This window comes from Macrobrachium nipponense, chromosome 5, assembly GCF_015104395.2.
Source record: "Macrobrachium nipponense isolate FS-2020 chromosome 5, ASM1510439v2, whole genome shotgun sequence".
Classification (NCBI taxonomy): Eukaryota; Metazoa; Arthropoda; class Malacostraca; order Decapoda; family Palaemonidae; genus Macrobrachium; species Macrobrachium nipponense.
Genome location: NC_061107.1, coordinates 5,442,602 through 5,460,889, shown reverse-complemented (window position 1 = coordinate 5,460,889; position 18,288 = coordinate 5,442,602).

Here is an 18,288-nt window from a genome sequence, read left to right as displayed (position 1 = left end):
GGGCATTCAGTCAACAAATGCCTCACGGTCAAGGGTATCAAACAGTCGTCACAATATGGTTGGTGTTGGCCAGCTAGCAGAAACTCATGTGTCATCCGAGTGTGACCAATTCGGAGACGACAAAGAGTAGTCTCCCACTTTCGGGGCATCATCTTATTATCAGCTAAGCTATCCCAATGCTTTTGCCAATTATTATAAATAAAATTCTTAATTGTAGGTAAAAAATCATTACATGGAATGGGATACCTTCTTGGTAGCAACTCAGCTGCAGCATTCTTTGCCAGTGAATCTGCCTCCTCATTTCCACACACACCTACGTGTGCCGGAACCCAACAAATCTAACTTGTTATGCCTTTCAGACCAATAATAAAAAGCCACTCTAAAATCTTTAAAACCAAAGGATTACTAGAATTAAAAACTTCTAAAGCTTGAAGGACACTTCTTGCGTCACTAAAAATGGTAAAATTGCCCTCATCTTTTAATGCTATTTTCTCAATAGCGGTTAATATGCCATGTAGTTCTGCAGTAAATATGGAAGATACTAAAGGAAGTGCACCTCTACAATTAAAAGAACTGCTATATACTAGAATTCCAACGCCAGCATCAGATTTGGAGCCATCTGTATATATAAAAGTCGATTCCCTATGTTCTTCGACATGTTCATGAAAGAGAGACCTGGCTTCTAATTCAGTCATGTTCTTTTTTATACCAATAAAATATTTACAAAAAGATATCTCTGGTAATTTCCATGGAGGGGTTGGTGATATCCTAAATGGAAGAACTCTATTTCTTGCTATATCAAGCCCGTTTATTAATTGTTTTACCCGAAAACCATAGGGTTGAGGAGATTTTGGGTGTAACTCAAAATATCTAAAATGCCTTACAAAATTTGCAGTCTGACAGGCTAAAGAATTGGGAAGTCTTTGCAACCTAAACCAATACCAAATAATAGAAGACTTTCAGTAAAGGTCTAAAGTTGATTCTCCAGCGTCAACAAGTAGACTTGGAATAGGCGAAGTTCTAAACCCTCCTGTAGACAATCTAATACCAGCATGGTGTATAGAATCTAATACCTTTAATCGGCTTGGGGTGGCTGAGGAGTATATTTCACACCCATAACTAATTTTTGAAAAAATTAAGGCCTTGTATAATTTTAAAATAGTTTTGCGGTCTGCCCCCCATGATGTATGTGACAATACTTTTAAAAGATTCAGAGCCTCAAGACACTTAACTTTTAACGCCTTTAAGTGAGGAACCCATGTCAACCTGCAATCAAATATCAAACCTAAAAATCTAGCTTCATTTGCACATGGGATCCGTCGGCCTTTGATGTATATATCCGGGTCAGGATGTAATCCCCGAATACGACAGAAATGGACAACAACAGTTTTGCTTGTCGAAAACTTAAATCCATTCATATCAGCCCACTGAATAATTTTGTCAATTGAGAGTTGTAGTTTTCTCTCAACCATCGACATTCTAGATCCAGCAAATGATATGGAGAGATCATCTACAAATAATGTTGAGAGAATATCTGAATATCTTGGGGAATGACAGAGGATATCCCATTAATGGCTAGTGCAAATAGTGTTACACTTAGCACACTACCCTGGGGAACTCCTTCTTCCTGACATCTCCTCTCTGATAGGGTTTCCCCCACTCTCACTTGAAAAAATCTATGTGAAACAAATGATTGAATGAACAATGGTAACTCTCCTCGAAACCCCAATTCATGAATGGGTTTTAAGTATACCATATCTCCATGCAGTATCATATGCCTTCTCAAGATCAAAAAAGACTGTTACATGGTGCTGTTTGGAAGCAAAGGCTTCACAATAGAGGATTCCAGTCGCATCAACACATCAGTCGTTGAATGCATTTTTCTAAATCCACACTGGATAGGTGATAAAATACCCTTCTTTTCCAGGTACCATACCAGTCTTACATTGACCATCTTCTCCATGATCTTACATAAACAAGATGTCAATGCAATTGGTCGATAGTTTGCAGCTAAAAACTTATCCTTACCAGGTTTTAAAAAGGCTAAAATAATGGCTAGTTCCCAAACACTTGGATAACGATGATCATGCCATATTCTGTTAATAATGCTTAAACTAAACAACTTGGTATTAACAGGTACATGTTTAAATCATTGCATATGGAATTCCATCGGGTCCAGGGGCTGTATCATTACACATAGCAAGTGCAGAGTCAAATTCTCTTTCAGTAAAAGGAGAGTTGTATGACTCTTCCCTTCCTCTGTTTGCAAAATTAAAATTTTCTTTTCTTTTCTTCAATGCTCCTAAACTGGTGACCAGGAGCTGCTTCACACTTGCGTGATACATTTGAGAAATGATCCGCCAGGGCATTGCTAACCTCAGTTGCTCCAGTCACATACTGATCATTCACCTTCAACACTGGTGGTGGGTTGGGGGTGAATTTGCCTGCTATCTTTTTCGCTTTCCTCTACACAGAAGATGGTGGTGTTCTACTGTTAATGGAGGAAACAAAAGACACCCAAGACTGGCGCCTAGCTTCTTTCATGGCACGACGGAACTGTGCTCTACATTTCTTGTATATGATTAAATTCTCCTCAGTACGGCGTCTGCGCAATCGGGTTAAAGACCTTCTATTGGATCTGTGCAGGGCAGATAGTTCTGAAGACCACCAGGGGACTGGTCGCCGTTTGAATAACCCTGTTGTTTTGGGAATTGAATTGACTCCTGCTGTATGAAGGGTTCCATTCAGCATGTCTATGGCATCATCAATATTTTCAAACTGTTCTGCATTCCTTCAATTTCGCTTAGCTCACGAAACCTACCCCAGTCTGCCTTGTCAAGATTCCATCGTGGCGATCTCTGTAAAGGTGGACCATTGTTGGTGTTTACAATGATTGGTGCATGATCACTAGTATGCCAGTCATCTAATGTCCTCCAATCGAAATCGAGAAGGCAATTAGAGCTTGCGATTTATAGGTCAATGCATGACAAGGTACCTGTCTGGACATGAAAGTGTGTGGGCTCTCCTGTATTAAGGAGTCCGACATCCTCATTTTCCACAATTGATGATATAATATTGCCCCTTGTGTTTGCTAAAACATCGCCCCATAAAGGATGTCTACCATTCAAATCTCCCAGTAAGAGAAAAGGTTGGGGGAGTTGTTGAATCACCTCTACTAAATTATCATACAAAATATTATCATTTGGAGGTAGGTACAGAGAGCATATTGTATATTTTCTCCCTATATCAATCTGTACAACCACTGCCTGCAGAGGTGTACGAATAGACAAAGATATTTGGGGAACATCTCGACGAACGTAAATGAGACTTCCGCCATGCCTCCCTGCTTGTTGATTATATGGTGTTCTATAGATAATATATTCTCGAGGACAAGGAGTATTAGCATCAAAGCTTGCTCTCCTGTAGACATACAATTATGGGGGAATGCTCATGAATTAGTAGCTTAAGTTCTTCATATTTGGCCCTTAAACCCTGACAATTCCATTGCAAAATGGAGGAGAAAACTATGGATCACTTCTGGAAGACATCTTGGATGAGGTCTTCCCATTGGCAACTTTTAATCTAACATTATTTCCTGTAGGTTTCTTTAGAGATGGTCTTGATATATTTGGGTTTTACGTTTGTCTTTTTCTTTGTGTGTTTTGATCTATTTTTTTTGAGGCGGATGGTGGACCTCAACTTGAATTTCTGATTTATTCAAGTTATCTTCCAGTTGATCAGAAACATCAACAGATAAAACATCAAATTTATTTGATGTCATAACTTTAATGTTTCTGATGGAAGGGGGTGAGAGAGATGGAGGTCTTTCTCTTTTTCGATTAATATGTGGTGGGCTTCTAGGTTTTTGCACCTTCCCCACAACAGGTGCACCAGGCAAGTTGGTTTTAAGTGGAACCTCCATCAAATCAGGCAAGGACAAGGCCTGAGAGAAGTTTGTACCACTAATTGCAATGGGGGACGAAGGTTGTACACTGTGGCAAAGCCTCAGAAGGCAATATGCTTACCTCATCATGCAGCATTTTATCATTAGATGGTATATTTCTTTTTATAGAACTTATTGGCAGTACTAGGTGGGTTTGATTTTATTGCCTTTGCATAACTACTTGATTTATCTAATAGTCTTTTGGCATATCCCACACTTATATGTTCTAAATTGGATTTGTTAAGGGCAGCTTCTTCCGACTTATACAGCTCGCAGCTCCGGTCAGTGGATTTATGATTTGAGCTGCAATTTAAACACCTGGCCTCAATTGCACATTCTCCATGGTAAGATTTGGAGCAAATACCACACATTTTTTCGTTTTTGCAAACTTTTGACGGGTCTCCAAATTTAAAACAATTAAAACATTGCAGTGGCTTCTGCTTGAATGGTCGAACTTTAATAATTTTCATTTTCAATAATTAATGCGGAAGGTACATCAGCATCCTGGAAAGTAAGGATAATCATTGATGTACCTGGGACTTTGTGTACTTTCCATACATTTAGTGGACACATGGCCAGTATCTCCTCCTCTGTAAATTCATACAGATCTTTGTTAAAAACTACTCCCCTTCCGTAGCTAAAATTTAGGTGGGGTTTGACATCTAACTTAATATCATCATCATTTGTTTTAAGATTGGATAGTATTACAGATTGTGTGCATGATTTGGCATGGATAAGGTAACTATTTTTTCCAAAACGAGATATATCTCCCGGTGCAATAGTTCCTACATTTTCCTGAATTAATTTGCATATTTAAAATATGCAAATTTCAAAATTTGAAATAGTTCACTGTAACCCCTGAGATTCAGCTACAAGCCACATCAGTGGTTTTGGCTTCCTCTGGGAAGGCATAACTAAATCAGCATCTTTTTCAAACCAGTCCGCAGGTCTATAAACATCCAAATTCTTTGGTACCTTGTCGCAAAGAGCAGCCATTATATTCAAGTTATTAATTTTGATATTATTAATATTACATATTGCATTAAATGCTTCGTCATGACTATTGTAAGATATCCATGAATCCCATTTTGTGTCTTCCAATTTCATTCTTATTTCTGTTATAGATCCATAACACTCAAATTCTTTATATGTATTATCATAATTTGTCTCTATTGGAATTTGGGTAACATGAAGGATTCGAAGTTTCCTTGCGTTACCCAGATTACTCAATTTTGGAATATCAATAGAATGGTCCTTCCTAGTTCCGAGGTCATCAACAGAGTTTTCCCTAATTAAATTAGCAGAGGTCGTCAACAGTGTCTGAGGTTCGCCATTCGATCCAGGGGTATAAGAAACATTAATTTCCGTCATTAAATTAGTTGGGGGAAAGAAAAAAATTAGACTGTCTGTCATCCCAAAAGAGAACCCATTATCCTTTCATGAAATTAATTTTTCCACCAATGACACCTGCGAGAGCTGCTTCCCAAATGTCCACTCCCTACCCTACCACATACACTAGAGTGGCTCAAGTGTATGCCAAACCCGCTTGATGGGACTGAGAGCATTACAAGAATACAATCATCCCCACTTTAATCATAGTGGCAGGCAAACCGGACAGAATGCCGAGAGTCCTATCTCTATGAAACCGGACAACCCCTGGAATCCGAAGGCCAAGTTTAGGTTCGAGAATAGTCCCGCATGCCAGTATGGAAATACTGACATTCCAAGGTGTCCAAACATTATCGGGTAGTTGGCAAGACCACCACAGCTCCCACAATTGATTTTGAAAAAATTTCCAATCCCGGATATGATGTCCCCTAAAAAAACATCAGGACAGTGAAATGGGTAAGAGTTTTGACAGCAAGGTTGGAGAAAGTTGATAAATATGAAGAAGAATGAAACAATTATAAGTAATAGAAATAGGATGAGAGAAATTTAGAGTCAAACTGAGGAAAAACAAAAATTCCCCAGTTCGAGAGCCCTCTTGCCCGTCACCACGCTTCAGCACGGGAATGATATGCCATGCGGAAGCCCAATGACTTCATTAAGGCATTCTCTCATTAAGAGGGTTGCACTATGAGAGAGAGAGAGAGAGGGGTGGGAGAACATGGGAAGCAGAAGTGATGAGTATCTGGGAAAAATTATGTATATAAATAGACATAAGAATTTGGAGCGAAAAAACAATGGAATATCGTCGAGTACATCCTCCCTCGAAGTAATTCTTCAATTGCAGTCCGATCTCTTAATTTATTATTCATTAATTATATGTTAAAGACTTCCCTGTCCTCATTAGCGTTTAATTCGTATGCTAATGAGGCGTTAATAACATGTTTAAAATGTTCAAAAGAATGTTTGGACTATTTCAGTCCCTTTTTATTTGTTCTTCTTATCTCGTTAAGAATCTTTCAAGAGACTTCTACGAATGTTTTTCCAAAGGAGAAATATATGATGATGTAAAAAATATTTATTTGTTGTTTTACTCGGAGGGATTAGAGGACTGTGTCGGATTTCTTTTTTTTTTTTTTTTTTTCTCAAGTAGCTAAACCAGAAGAGAAATGTTTTTTTTTCCAGTTTTCTGTAAAAGGGAATTTTTGTGCCGACTACGTCTGTCCGTCCATACTTTTTTCGGTCCGCCCTCAGATCTTACAAAGTTCTGACGCTAGAGGGTTGATTATGATATATATATATATATATATATATATATATATATATATATATATATATATGATATATATATATATATATATTACGCCTAGGGTTTTTGATTAATAATATATTGCCAATATGTTTGTTGTGACCTATTGGAATGTGGAGAAGCAACGACCCGAGAAAGCTGATGGAATAGTTTTCTGTGGGTGGTGTGACATAAAACTGCATAGTTTAGACAAGTCAATGGTAGCTCAGTTTCATTGAACTCCTTCTCAAAGTGCCTTTGGAAAAACTGGATGTAGCCAATGTAATTTTGTGAGGCGCTAACCGAAGTGTGCGTTCCTGTAAGTGCATGTGCTCCCCTTTCCTTTCTGGTTAAAATCTATGGGGGATACCCCAAGTCTATGGGCGGTTTTTTTGATCAAGTCGTTACCTTTTGGAAAAAGGAAACTGGATTGCCGTTGGTGTTCACCCGGGGAGTCTCTTTTATAATATAGGGTGCTTTAAATAGTCCTGGCCTGCTTTGGGTGAGGATTTTGAACTGTTTTAGACAAAAGAGTGGCTTTTTGTTATCCTATTTGACATTTTTATAAGGATATTCCAATCTTTAAATCTCTGATTTTGTTAAAACTTGTGTGGTGTACTTACCCGGGGTGTTTCTATGCACTTTGAACAGAACGGTTCTTAGCAAAGAACCACCATGGGGGACCGAGAGGGAGTCCCGAGGGAAATAGACTTTTGGCTGACCAATACAGTTTAGGAAAACATTTTTACTGTTGGGGTTTTTTTTAAGTTAGTTCAGTAAGACTTGGATCATAAATCTTTTGTTACTTTAATCAAAATTTGTTTATTTTATGATGCAACTCTCTCATTTTGACTACCTGTTAGAGTGGAGAGAAAGAGGTGAAGATAGAGATAGAGAGAGGAGGAGAGAGAAGGTGTCAGTGCTAGAGAGAGGTTGGATAGAGGAGAAGAAAGAGAGGTTTTGTTTTGTTGTTTGCCTTGACCAACTCGAGTTTACACGTTTACCAAATGAATTATGAGGAATATCCTCAATACAGTTTGGGGGTGGCCAGCTTTGTTGAAAAAGGGGTTAAAATAACAAGGTTTTTTTTTTGTTTTTTTATGCCTGTGAACGCCCAATGAAGAGATAGGTTGACCCAGTTTAAATGTCGTATGGGATTGTTAAGATCTCGGTTGCATAGTGAAGGGGCAGAGAAATATCCATACCGTGAGATGTGGGATGAGGAAAAGCAAATTCTATTACAGTCCATCAATTTTGGCCCGTACCAAGATCCTCCAGGGCGTGGAGAGTAACTCAGTCTGGTTTTGTGAGTGGTGGTTGCCAGGTGCCCTTTTCGCCGATATCGCGTTTACATTGTGCCGACAGAGATTTACGTATTCTACCGTAGATTCCGGGGGGGTTTTTTGGGGGGTTTTTTTCTTATTTTTGGACATTTGTGAGTGTTACTGTGTGTTTTTTTTTTAATAATCCTGGGGTTTTTTTTTGAGATGGGTTTAAGGAGGTCAAAAAAAAATTTTTGTCTTTGCCCATAGTAGCAGAAGTGGACGTGTTTTCTTTATTTGCGCGTGTTTATGATAGATGTAATTCGTCTTTGTTTAATGCAACAGGGCAGTGTATAAAGATGTGTTTTAATGCATGTGAACCTGGTGCTTAGATAGCAATTTTTATTTTGCTTGGAGACAGAGCCAGCCACACAATTTTACGGGGCTCAGCAAGATTTCTGGATAACCGGCGCAGAGGGTTGAAGGCGCCATTGGGCAAGGGGAGTAATGGCCTGCCTCAAGGCATTGCATTGGGGAGGGTACTACTGGCCTGACTCGGAGGGGAGTTTATTGCAAGGAGATGGGTACTAGTTCCCTATACCTTGCGGGGTCCACTTCCCAGACACCGTTTCAAGGGGTTGTTCTAATGGGGGGTTGGGATGAAAGAAACTTTTTTTTTTCTCATTGTTGGTTTGAACTCCCCCTTTCTTTTTTTTTTTTTCCTTTTGGGTTGGGCTTTGTTGAAGAAAAACACGTCTGGTCCTTGGCCTTGACAATGAATAACTAAGACATCAGCTGATTTGGATTAGTTTTGATGAAGTGAAATCGCCCCATAGAGTTTTTTTTTAGAAAAGAGAGTTTTTTTTTTTTCTCTCTTAGGATGATGAGAAAAAGTAAATAAAAATAGTAATTGAAATGCATTGTATGGGTTGTAATGTTTTCCTTATGCCCTTGGAAGCACCAAAAGGGGAGACACCGATTATTATTGTTATTTTTTTTATTGTGTTGGAGGTGATTACTTGAAAATGGTGCCGAATGGTGATGCCCGAATGCCGATGATTGGTGTTTGTGTCTGTTTTTTTTTTGGGTGTGGCAACGGTGGTGTATGTCATGGTTGTGTTATGCTGGCGAAATTGTGTGTCATAAGGGTCAGCATTACCTGTTGTGGTGCTATTTTGAATTGCAACCCTTATACTTTGAGATCTTTGCAAAGACAATTGGTTACTAATGGAGAATTATTGTTATTATTGTTTATTCTATTATTAATACTTGAGATGTGTCCACGGGAGGGTTGGCTTAAGTATAATTTATCATTACTAGAACTTTGTTTTACGAGAGATTTGAGATATTTCCGTGGGAGATTAATTTTTATAATTATTACAGATAATTATTCATGGAGAATTTATTACAATGAAGTTAATGGGAGAAGTCTTGTGCTTAATTCTTTGTTGAGTTTTTGTAACTTTGGAGAATATTTTGGTTGGTCATTCATGGAATGAAGAGTTTTGCTGAACTCTTGTATGAATTCTGACTGAATCTTGGTGAATTGTGGTTTGAACTCTTGCTGAATTGTGTTGAACTCTTGCGTGAAATTTTTTTGCCTGAATTCCCTTGGTGAAGTGGATAAGCATTAACATTTGGTGATTGTTTTTTTTTTGTACTGATACTAGTGATTTTTGATGAATAGCCAATATTTTGATGATTTTGGCTCTGATTAATGATGTTTCGTGATACTGCAGTTTTATTATTATATATTATATATCTATATATATATCTATAAAATTATAATTATATATATTATATTAATATATATATATATTAGTTAATATATCATATATATAATAATCTAGATATATACTAATACGTTGGGGTATTGTAATACTATCGAAGGGTGGTGAGCGTCCTTTTTTGCCTTTTGGGTGGTAACTAACAACACCATTAATTTTTTGTTTAATTTTTTTCCTTTTTTTATGGAGTTCAGCATATAATTGCTTGGACCATCTAGTGAGTTACGAGAAATAGTTGATAATGCCGTTGATTTTTTCTTTTCTCCTTTTTTGGAAGTTAGCCATCGCGTGACACAATTTTGTTTCTTTTCATCATGGGTGAATTTGAATTTTGTTTTTTTCTCGTCCAGTTTGGTGTAAATATTTTTTTGTTTTTCTATCCTCAGTTCGTGACTTAGAGTCATTGTTTCGAGAACGTGTTTGTGTTTTCAGCTATTTGTTGATGCTTGTAGAGCTTTAACGTTTTACGGGAGAATTCTTGCATGTTTGAATGCATACGTAATGGCACTACATTTTTTTCTCTGGCTATCTATGTTCCAGAAATTGTGGGGGGAGTTTTTCTTGCACAATACATTTTGTTGTATTTGTGACAACTTTGTGAGGAGATTAGGAAACTTGGCTAAGTTTTCTAGTGGCCTATGTCGTAGTGCATATGGAGAAGTTCTTGGCTAAGACACTTTGAATTTGGAGTTCTTTGTTATAATGAGTTTGGGTGGCCATTGGTGATTTTTTTTCTAGGAAGTTTTCTAGAGTTTTATTTGGGACCCGAGTTTTAGTTTTTGTCCTTTTTAGCAGTTTATGGCTAAACGGAGAGAGTTTTAATAGTTTTTGACTATAACATTTATTAGGGCTTGTGCCTTGTATGATCAAGGCGCCCCTATGATGGTAATGTTCGAACTAGCGATAATCTTACGCTAAGTCGGTTTGGTAATTGCACTTCCATCTTCAATGGAGGTTGTCTGGGGGTTTGTAGATCACTTACGAAGTTTCGGTTATTATCCTTGTTGGTTTTTTATTTACGACGATGTGTTAAACTCATGTTGGTTGGGGTGGAAGGTTGGGGGGAGGGAGGAGGAGTTCTTTGTAGAAAAACCACTAAGTCTAAAAAACAAACTTATATATTCTTTCCTGAAGGTTTTAACCATGGTGCGATCAGGTATGATTGTACAAGTCCTTCTAATAACGATAAGCTTGATCGCTTTCTGGCCAATTGATGATGGCTAATCCTTGCCTTCGCTACATGATAAAGGCTTAGGTAAAAGAGGTACAGGGGTGCTTTCTAATGACGCATAGCTAACTCTGTTTCTGTTCCTGTCTACCCATCTCTGTTTACAAAGTTCTGAAGGAACAGACAGTAAGTTTCGAACATATGAAAACATACAATAAACAATGAACAATAGTTTTTCATACGAAACACTCAATCAAATGAGCACGCCTACAGATCACGTATGGGCGGTATGTTGTCCCTCAAGCAGGGTGTCAGCTTGGACTGTTTGATAAACAATTGGAATGACTACAGGTGGACGGCATGTTATCTTATCCTCTTTTAATTGTATAGCGTCCATCTTTAGCGTCTCTAGTCTGATTCACATTCCTGGCAAGCAATCTGGTTGACCGCTCTTTTATGTTTTTAGACTTTTATATATATGGACTAACATTCCACTATTTTTGTTTTATTATGTAAACACTTACAATCAGCTCGGTCAGCTACTCAAAACCAACTACTGAATATTACTCAAACTTGACTTTGGCATTTGACTTTATAGGAGTTGTGATACAGACACTAGTGTGAATAATTATATATAATAAGTAAACTAAAAATTCATGGTGTACATGAATTGATTCAAGTAAAAATAAAATAATAAAACCAATGATATTGGTAAATAATAGTGATCACGTGAATATATAATTATAACCAGAGTTTTTTCACTTCAATCTCTTTAAGAATACTTATGCTACAGGAAAATACTAACTGTACTCTGGACGAATTGCATAGAATGAAGAATCAACCTAAATGGCTAAAAACTCATATTTTAACTGATAAAAAATTTCATATCTGAATTTGATAAAATTAGTTAATGTTTCTGCTGATTGATTGTCGTTTGATTTTTATGCTAAATTTTTGTTATAATATCTGATTCATTAATCAATCTACTCAACGTCATATGTAACTGCAGAAATTATTGGTAAGAAAAAAAGGTAACAGATTCGATTGTATAGGCTACCTGATTTTGTTTATACATATGTATAGTGGATTCATATAATTTGTTATTTAATATATGTTGCACTTTAAATAATTCTTATTCTGCGTTACACTGCAAAGATTATATTTCCGATTCTGTTATTTATGATCATTGATATATATATTCCCTAGTGCGTTACCACGCAAAAAATATATTTCGATTCTGTTATTTATGATCATTTGTATATTATAGGCTACATGATAACTTTATATAGTATAGGGATACATGCCACGAGGTTATACTACTTGCACTTTTAAACTAGCTTTCGAACAACTTTTCGTCCCATTACAACAGTTCCAGACAACCACCCTTTAGGCCAAATGAAACGGCCCTTTTTCAATGGTTAAAACAAGGGGAAAATTTGCTGGGCGGGTGGTCCAACGGTTCTATTTTTGGCAGCTGATACTTATTCTCTCTGCCATCCCTAAGCTAACACGATTAACGTTTCGGGGGGGGGCGGGGGGGGGAATGAATCAAAAAAAACAATCCCCAATCCACGAGTCCTTCGCCAGCAAAGTAAGAGTTGAATATCCTTCCAGGTCGTAAATTGTCCGGAAGTATGGTCCCTTTTGGTAGTCGATTCCTACAGCCCGCTGGAGCATTCCGCTTATTAAAACGAGATTTAACGAACGAGATAACGGTGTCGGTCGAAGAAGTCCATGTAAATTCCTTTCCATTTGTTTAGGCGGTTGTTACTTGTATGACCTGTAGTCGTCCCGCTGCTGACGAACGATTTTTTATTTGCAAGTTTGCGATGGTGAAACCCTCTCGTACTGCAGGATACCGTAACCAGGTTCCATTAATCAGACCTGCAAGTGAAATTATACTTGAGGGTCACAAGGTAGCAAAGTTAAATTCAGACGACATTCCAAATACAGGGAAGGGAAGAGAGCCGTTTAGACCAGACTTAACCCACATGAAGATTCGCTGATATTTTGGTAATCCAGAATAGAGTCCGCTGTACCAAACTTTTTTATCCCATTGCATTAATCAATGAGTGAACCTATCCAAGGTCTATGATGACTTGGTAAAAATATCCCATAACTTATAAAAAAATAAATATCTATTATCATTTACGAAGTCTTCAAAGAAAAGAATTCGATATTACCTGGTAGTTAATTTACTAGACAAAGAAGAATTGGAAAAAAAAACCCTGAGCTATTTGTAAGATTGCCTAGGGCAAACCATAACGAGATCAAAGGAAGAATATTAAATCATGATTCTTTTGTATTTCTCTATGCTAACTGAAATTAAGTTTTGTGATAAAATCTGATCCTATTGTGCCCTAACAAAAGTTTCCATATTCAACGTTTTCCCGCGCGCTCTCCTTGAGGTTTGCTTTTTTTAATTTTTTTTTAAAAACTTTATTAATAGGTAGGCAGATGCAACGTAAAAAAAACCCTACTATGTAAACCTAATTTCTCAAATAAACTTTGGGTTTTTCAGAAAATTGTAACATTTTTCCCCATGAATGTTGATTTACCTGGGATTGTAATAAAGCTAATGTTTGCAAGTAAATAATCCCATATCCATATCGTGAATACTTCTAAATGTTCTTTATGAGGTTCGAGAAAAAATTAATTCATTTTGATGTTATAGCAATACTATTTTATCCTTTATTTTGGGTTTATTCTTTTAAAATGATTGCAAGTTGCATTGCTCCATACCGATAGAGACACTTGTCACCATAACGTTCCTGCCTTGCCCATGAGAAGTTCGGGCTAACCAGCATTCCTTTCTCCATCCCCAAAAACCCGCAACCTGCTTTGCAGGCGGCGAGATGAAGCCCTGTGTAAGCAGATTATTGAGGTTAAAAGGAACCAAATGCTACAATACGGCAAATGATGACGTCCGTCCTCTTGGCAGGAGATTTGCTCTCAGCCAGCTAAAGAGTTACGTTACTTTTGCTGTAAAGAGAATATCCGACTTTTAGGATAAATTTTTTTTTTGTTTTTTTTGTTTTTTTAATACTCGACCCACATGGAAAGAAAGAATGTCTGAAAAAAACAAAAAACAGTAACCAAAATTTAAACATATATTAGTTTATGCATGTTGGAAAACTGCATGATTATTTTGTTAAATTAAATATTCCTTAGTTGAAACTAATGCAAAAAGGTTTCCATACAAATTCATTAATATATTATTATTACCCTGTATAAGATTCCATATCGGAGTTATTCCATAGATAACAGTTTTCCACTGTCGAGATCTTAACCTTCCTGAACTTTAAAATCTCTTTTTCTTTTATTTTATTTATTTATTTATTTATTATTATTTTTTTTTTTTGTTTTTTCCATTGACTACGAATATAAATTCACCGGGACGACAATATGTCCAGTAGGTTTTTTGATTATGCGTTTTAAACACTTTTAGCTTGATTTGTTCATTAACTAAAGCGTTAAGTTGTAGAGTTATCCAAATCTTTACGCATAATATATTTTGGATATTTAATGGGTTACGTTTTTGCTTATTGATTATTTAATCGTTGAGTTCCTTTTTTATTATAATTTGTAACCCTTCCGACTTCTTACAGGAGTGGTATTAAATATTGACTCCGACTTGTATCCATATTTATTTTATTTTTTTTATATTTTAATTTCTTATTTTATATATGTTTATTTTTTTTATATATAATTGATAAATTAATGGTTGGTCTTGAATATGTTGAAAAGTGTTCTATAGCCGGCGTACCGTCATAAGGCTACTTGCGGCATCAATTCTAATAGATACAAGATATAACTGATAAAGGTATTTAAAACCGCGAGAACCGCTATAATCCAGGTTCGGATCCAATATCACGAAGTTGTAACTCGTAAGACATTGAACACTTTCCTATTTAATTTATCAGTTTATTCTACCAAACCGATTGACTCTGGGTGATAAAATTATATTAATGGTTTTCTTTAATGGAAAGGAATTCACGCAACGTGTTAAGGAGAATTATTATTGAATTTACACCACCCGAGTTCACAGATTTAATTTAGTGTTTGACTTGCCATATTTACTGATTTAGCACTCATAATATTCGTAAAACGCACGTTCAATTGCGGAGTTTTTTGTTTTTGTGTTTTTAGTGGCCTATTAATCTCTATATAACGTTTGGCAAGGAAACTCTTAACACTAAGAAGTGTTTATTCCCTCTGTTCAGACTCGTAAATTCTGTTAATAACTTTCTATCGTATATTCTTTCAAGGATTGATTTTGCACAGGATAGGCCCTTAACTGAACGGTGTCTTAGTGTGTCCCTTGTTTTCATGACACGTTGGTTACAATCAGTTATTTGTGCTTTTTATATTTTGTAAGCATTGTAGGGGCCGTCAGTAAAATAGTGAATTTCTGGCTTTCTGTGACATAGTATAGAACCCTAGGATGACGGAATTGGAACCCAGTTTATGACGGAATTGGTTATGAAAGGAGATTTATTTAACTACTACCTGGTCGTTTAGGTCATACTGGCTGTTGTTTTCTTCGGGTTTTCCTCGTCACGGGACCTACCATATAATTTATTACCTTTGATTGTACATTTTATTCTGATACACATACTTTAAATTATACTTTTGCTTTAGGGTTTCTGCTCGAAGTGTTTTATTGTTTTTGCCTAGCCACTGACCCTGTTTCCGTCCGTTTCGGGGAAGTTGTTTAGTTGTTTTAGGTAGTTTTATTGTTTTTGCTTATCACGTGTTACACTTGCTTTATTGTTCAGTTTGTAACAGTTCTCTGCGCTCCCCATTGCCCCCCAGATATTCATGGTTCGCGATCTCTTGGGTTGAAGGAATTTTTCTTGTTTTATATACGGGTTTTGTTAACGAATGTAGGTGCGACGGTGTTTTCTATATCTTTTAGTCTAACTTATGGTTCTTTGGCTGTATGGTTGCGGGATTTTGCGGGATAATGCGTCAGCTAATGATAATTTGCTTTTCCCAGGTAGATATCTTAATCTTAGGCTCCAAAGACCTGGAATGCTCATTTGTCCACCGAGTTTTCCCATTTTTGGACTGTGATTAAAGCCTTTGAAAAACTCGGTAAAGGACTCATGTTCGTAATGGACTTTTAATCAGTCTAGCCCATAGAGTTATGAACTTAAAATAGTACTAGTGAGTTAAAGATACCTAAGCCCTTCCTTGCTATTACTGCATATTTACTTTCGGAGGGAGGGCTTTTGTTAGTTTACGTGAATAAAAAAGCTATAGGAAAGAACTGTTTATTCATATTGACTGAAGTTAATACCCTCATTACCCCTTGGTCTGAGGCGTCTGTTGCAAAAAACATAAAAAAAAAAAAAAAAATTTCCCCTTTTAATTTTAAATCAGGGATTTTTTTAAGTTTAGGTGAGCTGCATTATTTATTCCGCTTTTTAAGATATCGAACGCCTGTTTGATGCTTTTTAGAAGATAATAAATCTACTACGCTCTTCTTCGTAAGAATCTGTTAAAGGAGCTTGTCGATGATTGAAGAGTTAGCATATTTACGATACGATTGTAATAACCCCACTATTTGCTCAAAAGTGCTGTATCCCCCCCTTTTACGTTTAATAGGTACCAGGCAAACAGTTATGAATAGCCGACACCTTACCATGGATTACTTTTAACGACCAGCTTGAACAAAGACCATAAAACCTAGATCAAACATGTTCGGTTTTTAAAAAAAAAAACTCCCATTTATATATTTTTACTCTGGAGACTCGCTCTAGTTTTGTGTTAATGTATTAGGGCCATTCGTGCCTTGTATGATAAGGCGCCCTATGAGGTAATTTTGTTTAGAACTATGCGATAATCTATACGCTAAGTCTGGTTGGTTATTGCGCTTCCATCTTCATGGGAGTTGTCTGGGGTTTTTGTAGATCACTTACGAAGTCGGTATTATCTTTACGACGATGTGTTTGAACTTCATGGTTTCGGTGAGGTTCTTGTAGAAAACCAGGTATGAAAAATCGTATATTCTTCTGAAGTTTGTTTTTGTTTTTTTACATGATGAAGATCAGGTATGATTTCTACAAGTCTTTAAAAGTCTTCTATGACGATAGCTTGATCGCTTCTGACCAATGATGCTGGCTAATCCTTATTCCGCTCTACATGGATAAAGCTTAGGTCAACGAATGGGTACCAGGTCCTTCTAATCGACGATAGCTAACTCTGTTCATGCCTGGTCTACCATCCTCTGTTACAAGTTTATGAAGGAACAGACGAGTAGTTCTAACATATGAACACTAACTAGTCAGATGACATAGGTTTCTATCGAACACACAATCAAATGTAGGACACGCACGGAAACTACAGATCCACGTAAGGCCGTTTTTGAAATAATAGGTCGGGGTAGTTGTGCCTCAAGCAGTGGGAGCTTGGACTAATGTTTTATAAACAACATTGAACTGACTACAGGTGACGGCAATGTTACTCTTAGCCTACATACTTATTGTATAACGGTCCATCTTTAAGCGTCTCTTAAGGCTGATCACATTTCCTGCAAGCAATCTGGTTGACCTCGTTTAGTTTAGACTTTTATTATATGGACTAACATTATCCATAATTTTTATTATTGTTAAAACACTTACATTAAGCTCCGGTTCCCAGCTACCAAAACCAACCAGCTTACTGTATTTACTCAAACCACTTGGACTTGCATCTGACTTATAGGAGTGTGATACAGAACACTTGTGAATGAATATATATATTATAAGTAAATAAAAATTCCATTGTGTAACATGAACTTGATTCAAGTAATAAAATAATAAAACAATGATATTGGTGAAAATAATTATGATCCACATGATATATATCAATGGATACAGTTTTTCACTTCATCATCTTTTAAGATAACTTATGCCCGACAGAAAATAGTAACTGTACTCTGATAATTGCATAGAATGAAAGATTAACCATGATAAAATCATTTTTAAATTTTAACTGATAAAAACCAAATAATCATATATGAATTGATAAAATTATTTAATGTTTTATGCTGATTGATTTCGTTGATTTCTGATTCATTAATCAATATACTAACATCATCTATAAACTGCAGATATTGGGAAGATAAAAGGTAACGAGATTTGATTATAGGTCCTAACCTGATTTGTTTATACATTTGGTATATGGATTCATTAATTTAATTGAATTGAATTAATATGTTGCACTTTAAATAGATTCCTACCTGCGTATCACGCAAAGATATATTTTAGATTCCGTTCATTTATGATCCATCTATATAACGAGAGTTCCTATTGCGTACACGCAAGATATTATTTCGACTCTTTGTTATTTGTATGGATCAATTATATATAAGATACGATGATACTTTTATATCTATAGGATACATGACCGAGGTTATACTACTTCACTTTTAAACCTCGCTTTCGAACAACTTTTTCGTCCATTTACCC